The sequence below is a fragment of the Anguilla anguilla genome, chromosome 6 (assembly GCF_013347855.1).
Source record: "Anguilla anguilla isolate fAngAng1 chromosome 6, fAngAng1.pri, whole genome shotgun sequence".
In the NCBI taxonomy this organism is placed as follows: domain Eukaryota; kingdom Metazoa; phylum Chordata; class Actinopteri; order Anguilliformes; family Anguillidae; genus Anguilla; species Anguilla anguilla.
The window spans coordinates 40,034,345-40,053,151 of record NC_049206.1 but is presented as its reverse complement, the minus strand read 5'-3'; the positions used below and the strand labels follow the sequence as shown (position 1 = coordinate 40,053,151).

Below are 18,807 nucleotides of genomic sequence, written 5' to 3'. Positions count from 1 at the left end.
AAAATAATTCTACTGCGGCCCAAGTTGGGTGTGTGTTTTGCCAACCCAAAGTTTTGTCATTCTCATGCCACAAAGAAAATGTGAGAGACCATTAAATGCAGTTCCTTCCTATGAGAGTTTGCTTCTTCTAAATTGACAAACATCATGTTGCTCATGTAGTTATCGATTCGTTCTCAATTTCTTATGAAAAACTTGTCTACCGCAGTAGCTCATGGGCACTGGTGATGAGTGAGCCACAAACAGAGGGTACTAAAATACCAGTAGATAAATACCAGTAGATAAATAATAGACCTAACTATTCCCAGTATTATTCTACCATAGCATAACAATTGTGATGATTCAAAAGATACAGAAAATGTAAAGAGGGATTTACCCCAAGTGTATTCTTTCCATGTGAAACTGATTTCACTTAATTGATCCAGATCTTATTTATATTTTGCAAATAGACAAGAAGAAAATGGAACTATGATATACGACACAATTAAGATAAAGCATTGGGAGAACTCTTAACAGTGGGTTATTCAGATATGTAACACAGTTTTTAATCAAGCAAAATAAATGGATAGAATTAAATTGGCTGAAACCAATAAACAGTTGAAACCAATAAAAAGATCCATTTTGGCTCTTTTGATTCCAGCTTACCTGTCACTACAGCTTTGAGATAAGTTCTTTTTTCATCAATGTTCCTTGAATTCAGGCAGTAAAAGTGCACGTATACCTGACATGTTTTGTTATGAAAATCTTGTTTGCCAACACAAAATGATCTAGAGACAAATTAGGTGTGCCAATTGGTATTGATTATTAGCTTAAGTAATTTCTTGATTGTTGCTCCAAGTAACTACACCGAAAATGGTTCTGAGTAGCCTATACTTACCAATTTAAGGTAAATAATCATCCACCCCGCCCCCAACTCCCGTCCCCCATTTCCAGGACACACGTCACAAGTAAGAGTGGATCTTTGTTCTTGCAAGTTATGAGTCCTTTACTCGGACCTGGATTAAGAAGGAACTAGAACAAAAAGACACAAGCGGTCCTCTGTTATTAGTATGATTACTGTTATTTCACATGCTAGGGACAGATTTTTCATGTATGCTAAAGTCGTTATCAGTATAAAGCCCCTCCTTCAGGCAATGGGAACATGAACAACTCCTCAGTCATTCTGCTCCTTTCTCAGCTCTTCTCCGGCCCTGCCGTCTTAATCATTGCGACAGGTGTGCTCTTCAAACGCCACGCAGCGCAGACAGGCAGGGAATTACAATGCGATGCACCCATCTGCTCACGTTTGGGCAACACTAGTCATTACTCACTCCAATTATCCTCTGTGAGCCTGCTTGTTACTGGGGGATACACCATTTTCTCCAATAGCCCAGTTCTGACTGAGACCTTTGTGTAAGTCAGTCTTACAAAATACAGCTTACCCTCGACTAATCTACCCCTCCTCCTGTCAAACACACAGGAGAAACAACTCAACCCACGCAGTCACACACACACGCACACACACACACACACACACGCACGCATGCACACACATACCTAAATATTTGTATCACTTAGTGACTGCACCACTCTCATAAAATATACATAGAAGAGGTTTGATCGAAGACCCAATAACTCTTTTATTAGCATGACAGGAGTTGTCTACAGTTGCAGCAGAAATTTAATAACAGAAGACTAACCTTCTCTTCCCTCTCTCTTTCAGAATAAAGTATTGCATTTCTCTGACTTCAGTCAGGTCACTTGTCATTAGTCTAATTTTGTGTGCAATTAGTTATGCTGAGGAATCGCTGAGTAGGTAGGTAGGCAAGTCTACAAAGGCTGTATTCATGAAATGTTATTTTCTGAACCATAAGTTCACTTTAGTTTAGCAGTTTAGTTTAGGTTTAGCAGTTTGACCAATGGAAGACTGGGGCAGATGTTAATTTTGCATTGTGCTTGAAAATGGACACCCCATCTTTGCACACACTCTTTCACTCTCACATTTTCTCGTATGCTCTCTCTCTCTCTCTCTCTCTCTCTCTCTCTCTCTCTCTCACACACACACACACACACACACATGCAGACACACTCATGTATAAATACACCACATGGCCAAAAGTATGTGGTGTACACCTGACATTCAACATCTCATCCAAAATTATGGGTAATAATATGGATTTGGTCCACCTTTTGCTGCTGTAACAACCTCCACTCTTCTGGGAAGGCTTTATACTAGATGTTGGGGCATTGCTGCAGGGATTTGCTTCCATTCAGCCAGAAGAGCATTTGTGAGGACAGACACTGATTGCTCACAGTCGGCTTTCCAATTGATCCCAAAGGTGTTGGATGAGGTTGAGGTCAGGGCTCTTTGTAGGCCAGTCAAGTTCTTCCACACCTCGACAAAACCATTTCAAAATGGACCTTGTTGTGTGGCCGGGGGCATTGTCACACTGAAACAGGAAAGGGCCTTCCCCAAACTGCTGCCACAAATTTGGAAGCACAACATTTTAGGACAAAGATATATATAATTTATTATATAAATTATAAATATATTATCATTATAATTGTTTCATTACAGCACTTTTTATACATAACCCTTCATTTCAGGCCATCATAATGCCTGGGACATATTAATGTTATGTAAATAAAAGTAGTCCTATTTAGTACTTTGTTGCACATCCTTTTCATGCAAAAAACTGCTTGAAGTCTGTGACCCATGGACAGGGCGGTCTCTAAGTGGGAGGTGAATGGGGCAGTCGCCCTGGGACCCGCCCTCTGGGGGACCCCGCGCCATCTGCCCGAACTTGAGCAGACTCTGTACACTTCATAATTCATTCTGATGCTGCTGACTAGATACTGACAGTTCTCATATACCTGCACTAAAGCAATTGAACACGCCTGTCGAATCAGAAACAGCAGTGAAGCCATTTGTCCTAGACATTATGGTGCCCCAGAATACGGGAAATATGTATAAAAAGTCATTTCTACATGGTGAAACCAAAATGTATTAAAATACCCTTAAATAAAAGCCGAGAATGTGCACTCTTAACCGCGTGTGAATTGTTTGATGATGAGACTAAAATTGTGGAGTACAGAGCCAAGTTACTCACACATAGCCTACAAAGCACTGTCTATAAGTCATTATTTCAAATCTAGGCCTGCCATTAAAATTATTGATATCAAAATTGTGCCAAGTTACATGAAACAATATTGGCTATCTTAGCTCACACAAATTAAACAAGTTGTATTCCAAAGCAGTGCTACCCAATGTTTCCTAAATTGTTTCAAGTAACTTGATATTTTGGAGGTGTCAATTTATGCTAAGCACAAGTACTGTGAACCGGCTTTTCATTTATGATCATTTAGTATTTATCAACATACACATGGATACAAAAAAAGCTATGTCTACACATGTTTGATAAATCTGATTTTGTTAGTTTGTTAACGATTACGCATAAATGTGCACACTGTTTTATACATAGATAAATGAGGCCCACTGTGTGTCATAGTTCCTGTTGCCTCTCATTCTCAGACCCAGTTTAACTACATGAAAGTTTTGCAGAGTTATGACAGGAACTGATGACAGGAAATGACATCACACCGTTGATTCAGATCAATATTTCGTTTGGCATTGTGACCTGGATGCACAGTGCCTTGCAGTTCAACTCAGCCTTTTTCAATGTGGTACTGAGGCCCTAGTGTTTTTCATGTGGCAATCTCAAAATACTGAGATGACCTTGTGAATTAAATTGTATGGATAGACAGAACACAAAAGGCTCTTTCAGTTAAACATGCCACGGGGGAAATCCTCCCTCATTCCAGCCACAAGGTATTTAATAACTATTTCTGTTTAGCAGCAGGGCTTATCTACATAACTTAGACTTTGTCTCCGACCTGAGAAATCTCCCCACCCCCCACCTTCCTTTCCTAAATATAAACAAATCCTAACTAGAGTTCATTAATCAGTAATGTGGTCTTGCTAGGGTAGCTCATTAGAGTCTGCTGACAGTGCATTATAGAGGAGGGCCTAAAACTTGTCCTGGGAACCAGGCTTAAAATTAAGTTTGATGGCCTCCCATTGTTGTTGCTGAAACTTGATCCAACAATCAGGAAAGAGCAGTTGTTGAACATCGAACAGACAAGACCCCAAAAAAAAGGAATTCATTACCTTGAATGCAAATTGCACTAAACAATGGCTAACCTAACAAGAACACAAACATGGGGGATGAGTGATTGAGGTGGTTTTTAAAAATCACACTCATTTGTTGGGGAGGCCAGCTGGACGGAATTCAAAAATGCAAAACGTGCCAGGGGAGCAGTTCAGGGGAAGGGAGTAGCGAGGACAGATTTGCGGAGGCGACAATATTCATTACTGTCTAATGATACATAAACACAGTGAGAACACAGACCAGGTAGGCTACATCACCCTCATTCTAGCTGTTTCTGGATGAAGAGATCTAGTCAAAAACCCTGACAGTGATTTTCCAAGTACTACAAATTAAATAATAAATCAATCGTAGCCCAAGTTCGTGGAGCGATGACCAGTGTTGGATCTGAATAAGTCCAGATAAGCCCTCAGTTGATGGCAAGAGTTCCCCAAACATTTTTTCCTTAAAGGAGTAACATGGTGGTTGAACGTGACACTTCCCAGTTGTCTTTAGGCAACAAAACAAATGTGCATATTTTTTTTATTATTCAGTCATTTATGTACTTTAAAACATATTTTTCTAAGCCTAAATTTCCCACTATAGAAGTTCACCCGAACCGTCTGGGCGTGGTAATGAGAACTGTCAGTTAGCTATGATTGACAGACTGTGCCCCGTTACCATAGCTACCCCCATGATACGCGCTCTTTTTGGGAGACTGAATTTTCGCAAGCTAGCTAGCATAGTAGTATATCAAGTATCGATAGATAGCTAAGGTAAGGACGTTGACTTATATCCAATTATAATTTTTGCTATCTAGCTAGCCAAGTTAAGATAAAAGCACAACTATAACGTCCTCATAAAAGCAAACTAGCTAGCTAACGTTAGCTAGCTAGCTAAATGATTATAACCAGAAATAATCTAATAGTCCTTAAAAGGCACTTTAATTTAAGTGAACCTAACGTTAGTCAAATATTTGCATTGTCTTGCCTCTAAGCCAGCGGTGTGTCCTGTCAGATTTCTTTACGGGGCGTGGAAAGGGGAGTGGTTACTGTATTTGTGACGCACCAAGTTGACAACTTTCTCAACCGGTTGAAAATAGGACGATAAATTTAAAACGCATATTTCTCCAAAAATACAGACATATTTAATACTTTATTAATTGTGTTTCTTCAATGTCTCTTGTGCAAATAGCACATAAAACCGAGAAAGTGTGAAAATCACCATGGTACTCCTTTAAGACTCCCTAAAATGGCCACAAAAATATTTTAATTTATACGTAATGTTGCCACCTTTATCCAGCATCCACTACAGGCTGCAGTGCAGTAGCCATTTAAGTATACTGAAAAATCATTAAAACAGGTTGTCATATATTATGGAATTATACCCAGCACATATTATCACAATATCCATATATGATTAATTGATGATATAATATTGCCAAAAACATCTAAACATATTAAAAGTGATAATATGGATGCCCAGAGGTCACTGAACAGTTTATGAAATCCCATCTTTCAGAATATTTCTGTTAGAGTAATTACAAGCTGTTTAATAAGTGTAACTTCCTCTGTGTGTTCACTTTTACTTTAAAGGCTTACCCTCAATGCAGAAGTAACCCTGCGCACCAAACAGCTCAATTTTTATTTTGATTTCCTTCACAACTGTCATAAATTTATATTCAACTTAGATGTGCAGTGAATGATTGTGATCTACTCACAAACCTGCGTCAAATACATATTTGTTCTGGTTTCAAATACTTTTCTACGCTTTACTGATCTTGTCTGGTGTATCGGAACCAATGAAATACTCTCAAAAAGTGCAAACCCTGCCTTCTGGTCATATTGGCAGGCTCAATTACACCAGACAAGATCAGCAGAGCACAGAAAAGTATTTGAATCCAAAACAAATACGTATTTAATCCAGGTCCGTCTACTTTTTTTTTTTTTTTACCATGGTTGTTTCCAGCTTCAGCCTTTCAGTACAAGAATCACATTCTGAGTGGTTTGTCAGCACCAGAGCTAGGATCAGAGAAAATGTCCAATAGGAAAGGTTACTGGGCAGGATTTTGCCCATCTTATCTGATGTATTATCAAGGGTGCTTACAATTTAGATCATAAGCAGTGCAGCCAAAGGAGAACATTAGTTCTCGTATGTCATAGTCTTTTATACATTTTTTTTTAAAAAGACATAAAACACCATTTTGCATGCTTTTGAGTCATGTGCGCGTAAGTATGCCTGACAGGTAGCCACATGAACCCCAAGTTCCCCCTTCCCTGTGCAACTGCAGTTGCACAGACATTTAAAAAATGTTTCAGTGGGGAAAAACAATGATTGATAGGGATGGGAAGGAATGGAGGTGGGGGTGGGGGAGATAAGCTGCAGGCACATTACATCTCCCATCTGACACTGTTTTTAGTGACTGGGCGTTGTTGAGGAGAAACTCAAAGCTAGCAAAGTGTTGAGTTCCAGTCTCCCTGTGACATCACGGAAGATATGGCCTCATACACCTCTCACCTTCCACGGCTCGTCACTCTAACCTCTAGCGAATTCTTCGCTGTATTTGGACACCAGAGCTGACAGTGCAAGAGCCCCTTCTGTTTACCCAGCATGAGTGGGTTTCCCCACCTCTCTCTCTCTCTCTCTCTCTCTCTCTCACACACACACACACACACAGACACAGATAGGAGACAACAAATAAGCAGATAAAAAATAAAACAAAATGCAAACAGGTAATGCTAATAGAGAATGTACTATATGCAATGCCAGCGCTACACAAGGTGTCACACAACAAGAGTCAAAAACACTTACTCCATCTATCAATTTCATTACTTACATCAGCTTGTTCTCTCCATGACAAAGTCGAACAGTCTTAGGCTTGCATCTGATGACTCCTGTCTACTACAGCTGCTAAAAGAACCCTCTTTACATACAGTGATGAAGTGTTGACCATTATAAGGGTCTACAAATCAGCCTTTTGATGTGTATTCAGTGCACACAGCTGTGTTAGACACCATGCAATATCCTAGAGTGATTAATCATCAGATTTAATACTTGCTGTCAGTAAATACGTGTCAAATAGGCGTCCATCAGTTTCACGGAGTGAAGCGAGTACGTGTGATGTGGTTTTAATTAATGACTCGGAAAGAGACCATTCCTTTTTTAAAGAAATGCACAGCAAATATGGTATTGGCCCTTTTTTGCTTTACTGCAGTGGAGACTGTGCAGGGGAGCAGTCCATATTTGGCCTCCATATTTGGTTGAGCAGATCTGAAAAATTCTGCTCCTTTCTGTGACGGTGTGGAATGCATTACGCAGTATATCACAATGTGGCACCGAACTGCTTGAGTTGCCCACGTCTATTTCAGGCCCAGCAAAAGAACATAAGCAAACAGGAATGAGATTCAAAAAAGGACTTTAGGTCCAGAATGCATACATACATACTGTACAGTGAGCTCCAGAATGTTTGGGACATATTGATGTTACGTAAATGAAAGTAGTCATGTATAGCACTTTGTCGCATATAGTTTGCATCCAATGACTGCTTGTGACCCATAGACTTCACAACTTCACCAGGTGCTGAGTATCTTCTCTGGTGATGTTCTGCCAGGCCTGCAGCCATTTTAAACTCCTGCGGGAGCAGGTTGCCTGGAGTATTCTCTCCAGCGTGTAAAACGCATGTGTAATTGAATTCAGATCTGGTGACTGATGCGGCCAGTCAAACATTTTCCAGTTTTTGACTATGAAAAACTCCTTTGTTGCTTTAACAATATATTTGGGATCATTGTCTTGCTGTATGATGAAGCATCACCCAATGAGTTTGGAGGCATTTGCTTGAACTTGACCAGATAAGTTGCTCCTGTACACTTCAGAATGCATTCTGCTGCTACAGTTACTGAAGACAAGTTAGCCTATGGCAATCATACACCCACGCACATACACACACACACACACATACACACACACAGCTAAATGCAAGAAAGAGCATTAAAGAGCTTTAGCTGTACATAAGCATCAGTGCATTTCCCAGAAGTGTATCTCCAGCATCTCAGCCTTAGTAAAGTCAAATGTTAAACAAATGAGCACATTTTTTCCACACTCACTATAGTGAAGTAATCTTGAGAAATGGTTCTTCTCACTCGTTTTTGGGTGAGGAGATTGATTTTCGTTTTGTGAAGCCTATTCCCCTCTGCTGACATCAACAGGAAGGAGTTGGTTTGCTACCAGCTAAAATCAACAAGGGCGTAGAAATGTCATTGACCCCAGAGCTCACTTTCGCGAGCAAAACAGTAAAGTCAGAAGTATGCCGACTCAAGTCAGTCTTGAGTCAGGAATTGAGTCAAAACCTTCCAATAGTGCCACATTTTGTGAGTAAAGATCATCCGCCTCTATGAAGCTGTGGGGTGTCACATCTTCATGTGACTTTTTTTCTGAGCAGTACATGCTACACTGTCAAAAAGGTGCACACCCACCAGGCCTGTCTCCATAAATGTGGAACACATCACCATGGATTTACCTGCAGAGGCCATAAGGAGCTGTTCTCTGAAAAATGATCAGTAGCCTCCGATATCCACTCAGAAATTGGCAGTGGTTAGTAGAACCCAATGCCCATCCAGGAACATGAAGTGATTAGTAGTCTCAAATAACCACAGCAGTGCTGCCTCTAATTCTTCAGCACTGGTTCAATGCTCCGAAGATTACATCAGCCCATTTAACAGCCACTGCCTGCAGAAGGAAACAAGAGGACGTGGAGTGAGGGCAAGGGATGGAATAAGCCAGGATCCACCACTCGACAGCCAGAACATCCTCCCTTGCTCTCCTGCATGATTCCTTAGGAGAGCAAGGGAGGAAAACCCGTACCAACGACAACTGCCAACACTGAAAACCAGGAAAACCCCTCACAGCATCAAAACAAGGCAGATAATGTCACTTTTTATTTAGTACTTTCAATACATGCTCCTCAGGTGTTTCTGGTGTTTTCAATGCTGGTTTCTCCTGGCTCCTGTGACACTATTTAGAAACATACAGTGGCCAGTGGTCCCCAACACCCACTCAGGCACACAGTGATCAGCAACTCCAAAAGCCTCTCAGACATACGCACACTGATTTGTGGTCCCCCACACTCAGCCAAAAAAATAGGTGGTCAGTAGTCCCTCATTTATGAATGAACAATTGAATGAATAAACAAATGAATGAATGAATGAATAATACAAAAGGGGAAGATTAAAAACCTTATTTAAATCATTTGTTAAGGAATGCACACTACAGCTGTATCTCAAACTGAAGGCAGCTGTCTGCTGCCTCACTGCCTGATCAGTCATCATCCTTCGAAGTCAACATTTTTAGAGGTGCCTGAACACAATCCTGAATGGAGACAGGCTTCCCACTAGTAAGTCATGAGCTTGAAAGTTTTTTTGCGGCCAGAAAATTGGCTTATATCAATGCTACCATCTCAACTGATTTCCTCAGCCTACCTGATCATGCATGATTAATGGCAATGGACACCATGTATTTTTTTTCACCAACATTTTTATTTTGAATTCACATGCTTAGTACACAATTCTACATTGTTACAATTGGTTAATAAAGCAATGTAACAACAAAGACTAGGTTAATGTATCAAGATTAGCTCTCAGTTATTATATATTATTATATAATTAGAATATAAAGCTGAAAAAATTTGGTGCAACAAAAAAGTGACAACAAAAGTAAAAAACCCACTGACAACAACCTCTGAATCATTTAGCTTCTCAATTATAACTGGGTATACTGAATAATATCACTAACATTTGTACACAAACTTGCCCCACTGGCTATCTTCCATTTTGCACATAATTATGGGATATCCTACTTGGAGAATGACATATCCAGTGCTGTAGAGAATTGTCTGTATGAAGGCATCTAACTTTTGAATGCGGTATGCCTCAATGCCTTCCTGCTTCGAATGCTGCCTGTGTAGGCCACATTTTTACTGTTTCAGATACATCCATCCAGTTTTGGCCAGGTACAGACAGCACAACAGCAAACAAGTATAAGAAAATTAGAAGGGTGGTAGTTAGGTTCTTTTTAATAAATAAATATGTATAATGCACACAGAAACTTGAAAACTTACTACCTGTCATTTTTGGGGAAAATATTTTGAAAGGCTATCAACTGCAGGACTCCTGCACTCCTTTGGGTCATACAGGTCCTCAAATGTCAATCATACCGAAGGGTATAGGCGCATGTGCAGTATTCTAATTTAACTATGCATCAGCGGCAAGAGTATCTGCAAACAACATACCATAAAGGATCCCAACATCAATTCTTCAGTAACCATCAGTTGATCATAAGAGAATTTGGAAAGTAACTTAAGTGTAAAGAGATCAAAAAAGATAATATACGTTTCATGTAAAAAATCTATCACATCATTCCCTTTTTTACAATTTCATAAGGTTAATTTTATTGTGCAATGGTGTAAAATGCCTCGCAAAGGCTGTATAGTAGCTTACATTGTGTTGCATTACAATCTTGTTATGTATTGTGTTGGGCTGTACTTCCTGTTCAGGGACTGCAGATGTCAATTAGCTTGAAGCTAACTTGTGCCATTTTATTTTGATTGGGCATGGTCCCTTTTAAATAAACAATGAACTAAACTATGAAATTAGAAACATATAGGCACATATGAATAAAGTAGTTCATGCAGTATATACTATAAGTGTCAGTGATAACACAAAAATATGAATTGTGAGTATGTAATGTTGCACAGGATGTGTGGGAAGAAAATCTCAAAAGTAATTGAAGTTTACAGTTTAAACACAAACAATGATTGTATGTACCTGTCAACTTGGTGGCAGCTGGTTGTTTCAGCCTGGTCTGAAATTCAAGTGTAACTGTTGTTCAAGTCACAGTTAGTAGCAGATATAGTGAGACTGTTGCCAGGGAGTGGTTGCTTGGTGGCTTGTTTCAGGCATCAAAAGCTTTACAGGAAGTTGTGGTGTACTTCAGGCCACTTCCTCCCCCTGCACGAGGCTCTGTGATCCAGTGTGTGCGTCACAGGAGGCTCGAAGGCTGCAGGCTACCACTGAGAACAAATGGAGGGCCAGGGTGCTCAGAGCGTCGAGGCAGATGACAAGGAGGTGCGTTCTTCCTCGCAGGGAAGATAATAGCTGTTTTTGCTTTCCTCTGGGAAAGTTTGCTGTCTCAACATAGCTCTGTGTTGTGTGTAACTACAAGCGGTCCCTCCTACACATAACTAAGGAAAAACAATCCTCTTTAATTACTGTGCATGTATGCATGTGTGTCTATGTGCCAATATATACATTATTTGAGTTTTTTGTGTGTCTGTCTGTGTGAGGCTGTGTGTATGTTTGTCTATGCATTTACATATGTTGTTGAGAGACTTAAGTTTCATTCTCACCTGGACCCATTGGAGTGAAATGTCTCCTTAGTTTCTGGTCAGAATACTGGCCTATGTCCAACCTGGACTGCTTTGAGAGTGAGCATTCCCTAGTGTGTGATCTCCTTCTCCTCTTTCTCCTCCTCGCCCTCATATTTCCCCTTTGTCATGGGAGCCAAGTGAATCTCCCTGTTGCCGCAGTGCAAATAGCACTGAGCCTCCTCGTTAACCAAAATGAAGATATCAGCCACAGAGCCGCTGTCTGGCAGTTGCCACGGGAACAGGCGAGACAAATGGAGCTCTCCTTGGCAGATTGCTTGGTCTGTCTGGCGTACTCTGAGGGAAAATTGAGGAGCTGGCAGGAGCCCGTTCCTCCGTATTCAGGTACTGTTCGACGTGTGGCCGACAATGTGTATTGCAACACGGTGGAAAATATCCCCATTCAGAGAGGGAAACCAATGCCAGATTGGAGCCAAATGCCAGCCAATAAATTAGTAGATTCTACATACTACCTCCCTTCCCACCCTGGCTAAAAGTTCCACTGGTGCCTGCTCACCATGAATATTCATGAGTGGTCAGCCCTGTTAGCATCGTTGCTTCTAATGATTAGCCTTTACAAGAATCCTTCATGTGTCTGATGAAGACAGTTAAAACCACTTGAGTCATGAGGTTATTGGGGACCAGTTGTCTGCCCAATGACTACCATGGACAGGACATATCACATTACTTTTTTCCCCCTTCGTTTGGCATCCCACCAACCCACAAATGGATTGCACCCTAGGTGACAGTCCTTATCACCTGTGCCTACAGCTGGCCCTGTAAGGATGGATGACTTGCTGGTCCCACAGTTCATAGTCCCAATCTTTATGGTGGTCATGCTTTCACATAGGTTGGTTTTCTATAATTTGGGTCAAAAGAGGACACCAGTGAAACAATTTGTCTGCATGTATCCTCAATCACCTCTTCACCGGACTTACAATGTTCAACTTCCTGTATGTTTATTTTCTCTCATTTATTCCGAAAATGAAGAAACCCAGTGGAGGCATAGTGTGGTGGGAGGAATTTACTGTCATGTCTCCCAGTAATGTCAAGAAACAGCCCACAGTCCAACACTGTGTCTGTTTTTAGGGAGGAGTAATGGCCACATGTTGTAGCCAGGACTGCTCTCTCAACCAAGGTGATCAAGTCCATGTTCTCAGTAGTGAGGAGCACTAATGAGAGGTAACCACCAAATATGGTCATTTGGTGAAGACAGGAGCCACATCCTAAAAATTCCACACACGACACCTAGCAATGAACCAAGTTTGCACCCCCATTGCATTCAAACAAACAAGGAGCCCTGATTTACCCACCCTCCAGGTGTGCAAACACAGAGAACTAAATTAGGATATCAGTTTACACAAACTTGGGAAACTCAATAACATAATCTCTGGATTGGGCCAATGAATTCTGGAAGTTGCCATAACTGATATGACACAGAGAAGTGTTAGTGAACTATCCCGAGTGCAAAGAGGGGGTGTGACTTGTAACCCCCTTGTCCCTTAAACCTCTGCTCATCCAGCTGTCTACAGTCAAGGTATCACGACTTCCAAACCAAATATAATTAATTCTCCTACAAGAGGCACTTGTGCACACGGGTCTGACCTGTCCTTTACTGAATCTGCTTGAAGGCTGTGCAATAATAAAGACTTCCAAATGCAAAGAAGCCACTCAATTAATCTTCATTAACCAGGGACAAAAAAGTCAATTTTCTTTATTTAAAATGTGAAGCCTGCTGTCTGCTCATGTTTCTGATTGAGTCTTTGTGCTGAAGGTCAAACGATTCTTGCATGGTGGCCTCCTGCTCTTTGATTGGCTCAGTGTTTTTGTCAACTTCTGACCACGGCACTGCACACTACATCAATCCAGACCAAGTTACATGGCACACCTGGCCAAACATTTCGTCAACTGTAATTGCCTACATGTAAAGGCTCTTATGTAATGAAAAGAAACCACCAATGTCTGAATCCCCCACCACTATATTTCACAGACTGCACAAATGCATTTTATGCAATAGTTGTGTATTGACCGCACATTGTGATTGGCCGGGGCACATTCCATGAGTGTTGGTACTGGGATGCCAGGTACGCCATCCGCCAAGTTACGACTAGGCGGGTCATGCCCCACACCTATACAGCACCGAGGGTTTGGCACATTTCAGGGTTTCCAACAGAAGTAGACACAATTATCACAGACACTCAGCCCTTAAGAACTTGAATTATTTAGCATTGCCAATTTAATCATCACAAATGCTCCAGTCACACAATCAATAATTCTCCCCATTGGACATTTTGCGACAGCTGCCAATAACAACATCTGTTCAAAGTAGTCTGATGAAAGTAGCCAATTGCAGGATACTCAGATACACAGGCAAAATGAGCATATAAGGAAGTGCACGTGTGATGCGATTGTCGTGCTATGGACTTGCTTTTTAGCAGGAGGGACAGGGAAGTTTGTTGCAATCAATGGAAAGATGGAGCCAAATACTAGGAAATCCTTGAAGAACATCTGTTTCAGTCATCAAGCAATCTGCATTTAGGGAGAATGGCCCAATCAAAGTGCAGACTTTAGAAAATTTCCCCCATTGACAATTTGTGGTATGACCTGAAAATTGCTGTCCTCCAACAATCTCAGTGTATGTAGATACAGTTGGAAAATTGGACATATTGAGAAGACTTCAAGACTTAGAGCTGGGGGGGGGGGTGCACCTCATATTTTCTGCATCATAAATGTGTTGAATTTATTGTATTGGTGAAGGGGGAAAGTATTTTAATTCATCAAAATATTTAGGTGTAACGGGACGCAACATTAAAAAGTTCAAGAGAGTGCATACTATCTGAAGGCACTGTATTTACTTCAGGGGAACACAGTATTTGGGTTGAGAACAAACCATGTTCCACCCCCACTGCATCAGTGTCTGATTGAATCCAGAGGCATGTTGCGAAAGTAGCATCGTAACTGTCCAGCAGATCCAATGGGGGCAAAAGTCATCTGCCTCACACACTGCAGTGAATTCATATGAAAGTGCGTCTGTATAAGAGGATGGAGGAGGACTTCTTTTAGTCTGAACATTGTGTATCCAGGACTTTTCCCCACCATTGCCATGTTGTGTTTGTATTTACTTCCAAAGTCTACCAGAGATTCCACTGCAAAGTTGTTATATCAATAAACAGCTCTAGCCGCAACAAGTCTAAGCTAATGCTAATGTTTCTCACTAATTGTCCTAAGGCCATGGTGCATTACCACAAACCAGGTAACTGGTTCTGTGCCCCTCCCCTAGGAAGACTGGCTGTTCCACTTAGTTTTAGACTATTTTTTTACATTTATTTGTGCAATCATGAATACTGTACATACAAAGATAAAGAACAAGAGAAACAAAGAAGCATTTTACATACACAGGTGGTTGGGAAAACCCTGAAGGACTTAAAATGAATAAATTGACAACCTTAGATAAATTTAATACATTATCTTGTTCATTCACGCATAAATTGAGATACGAATCATTGAAATTGAGTAATAATAGTTCCAGGTACCTCTGTGTGCCTGTTTCTGACTCACAGATGTGTCTGTGTCTGTCTGTCTCTTTCCTTCCAGCTCTCTATGTTGTCTTTGTGGTACTACACCAGGTTTGTATTCAGCTGATTTACGTGAGCTGTCGTTGTAAAGACCGCTGTGGGAGGAAATCCATAAAGTCTCCATCTTCAGCTCTCGCCCTCCTGGGGGATTAGTGGGGGTGAAAGAGCAGGGCCAGAAGGTGGGAGGCGTTTGATGCTTCATGCCTCACCAGTGCTGCAGCTGCAGCATGTGTGTACACTGCTGAGGCTCTGCGTGTAGTGTGCACTTATACTGGGCCTCATTTATCAAACGTGAGCCGAACAAATTTGACCATAAATCGTTCGTAAATGCATTGACGTAAACAGTATGGGATTTATCAAAGTTATCGTTATTCGTGGGATCCAAACAGATTTCATGAATGCTCTGAATGGTTTGTATTGTGTGCGTAAATGAGAAAAACACTGTTTTAAAGCTTGTTTTATGTGTTTTTGCTTTTATTATTCCATTCATTCATCTTTTATTTTTAAAATTTTGAAATTATAAGTCAATTGTATACTGACTATATATTGACAAATTGTTCAAATTATTATACAGAAATCACAATTGGATTCAAAATTAAGACAGGTGATGCTTCTTTCATGTAATCCTGATGAATCAATTTAATGCTTAACTGCAATTGAATACAAATTCCATAAAACACAAAAATGAAGTTTGCTATAAATAGGATGCAAAAGTCATAGATTAGGCCTTAATTGCTATGGCTGACCTTGCTTTATTAGAAGCTTTATTAGAAATGAATATTTTCTTTGCCTCTGGGTTCATGTCAAACAGTTTTCATTTTACCTGTCACATCGTAGTGGAACTTGTGACGGAGTTGACAACAGCAGCTATATCTTGTCAGGCTTTAGTCTTCTCCAGCCCTATCATTCCACTGCTTACACTGCTGAATAAAATATGTTTTTCGCCTTGTATGTCCATTAACAGCACTTCAGTCTCGGCACAGTTTTTTTTTTTCTTTTGTCTTTTCTTGGCTATCTCTTTAAATTTCCTGCAATAGAATTCCAAGCTTATTCCCCAAGCTCTTTCAGGGGTGTCAATTTATGCTAACCACAAGTTCTGTCAACGTGCTTTTACTTTACGATTGATTGGTATTTATCAACATATACACAAGGATGCGGGGGGATAGAAATCTGAGTCTGTGCGTGCTTGAAAAACCCAGAGGAATTTGTCAGTTTCCGATTGCAAATATATTTACACACAGTTTTACAAAAATATTGCGAAATGAGGCCCGCAGTGTACACTCTATATGTACAGCATGTGAATATCCATCAAACAAGGGCTCAAACGGGAAGACATCCTAGAGCTCAACAGTTTCCTTTAACAAAATTTTCCAAAAAGGCAAAATATGTGTTTGGGAAAAAGAGGGAGTATGAGTAAGTGAATTAGAGCAAGTATAGGAAAGTTTGTGTGCATGTTTGTGTATCGCTGAATGAAATAACAGCAGCTAAATAGGATTTTGTCCACCTATTCCTCAATCTGCTCCTCTCTTCACCTCCAATACACCACTGGAGATACAGTAGGTAAAGGGTAAAGATACAGAGGAAGTGGGAAAGCTGCTCATTGGAAGCCACACCGCTGATCACTGGTGGACGTGGCAAATCAAACTGGTGTGAATGACATGGGTGTATATTTGTTTAAGAATGAATTGAGGTGCTGTTGTGTTATGTCTGCTATATGAAAGTCAATACCGGAGTCTATGCCACTTGTAAAGCATTGTGACCAGAGCTCCACTAACTTACTATATCCTCAGCCTAGTTGTAACTACCATTCTAGCAAGGTGAAGTTTCAGTGTTCACTTTGGGATGCCCGATGTTCTGTAGTGTTTCGTAGTCTGTTTCTATGCCCAGAAGTCTTGGAGTCTCAGGCAGGGGCTTTGGGTCACGTTCTACTGCATGCAGATAGAGTGTGGGTTACGAGGCAAGAGGGCGGTCTTTGGGAGGCCAGCGGACATCAGAGCCGCTATGGCCTGCACTTCAGTCTTTTAACACAACACAGAGACAGGATATAAATGCACTGGGGAGGGGGAGAGCATGTGTGTCTCTCCTTAATGAGTCCGTGGGACGAAAACGAGGGGGTCGGTCGTACTCTGCAATGGAAACTTCCATGTCTGTTGTGGCAGTTGTGGGCACTCACCCTCAAAGACTTGCTCTGCCAGCTGTATTTGGAAGCTGCTGCTGGCAAGCCAAACACTGTGGTAGCCACTAAGGATATAACAGATGACCCCAAACCACCCCTACCACCCCCAACCCCCCATTATTCAGACACAGTACTGTGCTTGGTAACCATAAGTTGTTTTGATTCAGAGCTCTCCAGAGAAGTCTGCCAAATAGTAATGATATAATGGCACCAGTTGTAATATACAGTTTAAACCAAACCCTGGAAATAAATGGGAAAAGCGTTTTGCAATTGAAGTGGTTGAACAAGTGGAATGACAGAAACAAAACAGTCATGTTGTTCTACTAATTCAAATCAGGGTTTGGTTGATTTATTCTTTGCTATTGGGCTCCTATATCAGTCATACACAACCCACTTTAATGTCGAAAGCTGTTGTGGACAGGATCCATAGCCAGTGCAGATACAGTACAGCACAGATCAGCATGCTTGGGGCACACTAGAACATGAAAGCCCCACACTGCACAAAAAAAGAACACAAGCTACAATCCATTGCAGCGTCATGTGGCACATTGTCTGGGGATACAATGATTCTGTAGCGCAATGGGGTGTGAAATTTTTTGTAGTAGTGCTATGTCTTGCCATAACATTTACAGACAACATAAGTACCTCCACTCACTCCAAATAACACGTCTTATCCTTTTACACTGCTGCTCAGTGGCAAAACTTAATTACACGCTGTTAAATGACACAGATTGATCTAATCTTACCCAAAAACAGCACCTCCACCCCACTATGCCACCGTAGATACCCACGCCATTGTAACCAGAAATCCTCGACTTATAACAGATTCTTCAGGAATTAAATACATCTTCACTTCTCCTCATTTGCGTTTTATATGTGGAAATAAGGATTGCTCAGCAAGTGATCCAGGCTATTCATTATATGCTAACTCTTTTAATATTCTCAAATCCATTGGGGGCATTAATAACATAATGCTTTAATTTGAAATGCAGCAAGGATCAACAAAGGTAAATATACCATAAAAAGGTAGGTTTCAGTATCTTTTCCTTTCAGAGATTATGTAGCTAAAAACATATGAGACATACACAGGATGATAAGCAAGGCAGTCCCTGGATTTCACATATATGGTTAATGTGAAATTAATTGTTCATCAACACAATTATGATTATTATTATTATTTTGCCATGGAGATCTGTATCATGAATATATCTAACATCACTGCCCATTTTCACTCTTTCCCTCCATGGTTGTCTGTCTGTGGGCATTGTGTGACAGCAGAGGATACTTCCAGGATTCTTAAGCCAAACAGAAGCAATGAAAAGACAAGGTGATTGAGTTTAAGAGGTTCAGAACTGCTGCTTCTGACATGTTTGTCACACATGACAACACACTGTCTTTTTCATTCCATAAAGCGCATTGTTCTAACAAAACCTTGCTTCATGTTAGAGACAGATTCAGACCAGGTAATGACAGCTTTTTCAAAACACAGCCTTACCAGGGCCTTGCTTTGAAAGGGAA

At 40.8% G+C, this 18,807-nt stretch overlaps 1 long non-coding RNA gene across 1 annotated transcript; it reads right to left on the bottom strand.

Annotated features, from left to right (window-relative positions):
- Positions 1-905: 905 nt before the first annotated feature.
- LOC118229487 lies at positions 906-13,420 on the bottom strand. The gene is made up of 3 exons (XR_004765679.1): positions 10,940-13,420; positions 8,638-8,846; positions 906-1,008 (listed from the first exon to the last, which is right to left on the bottom strand). It is a non-coding gene; the product is annotated as an uncharacterized LOC118229487 (long non-coding RNA).
- Positions 13,421-18,807: the final 5,387 nt, after the last annotated feature.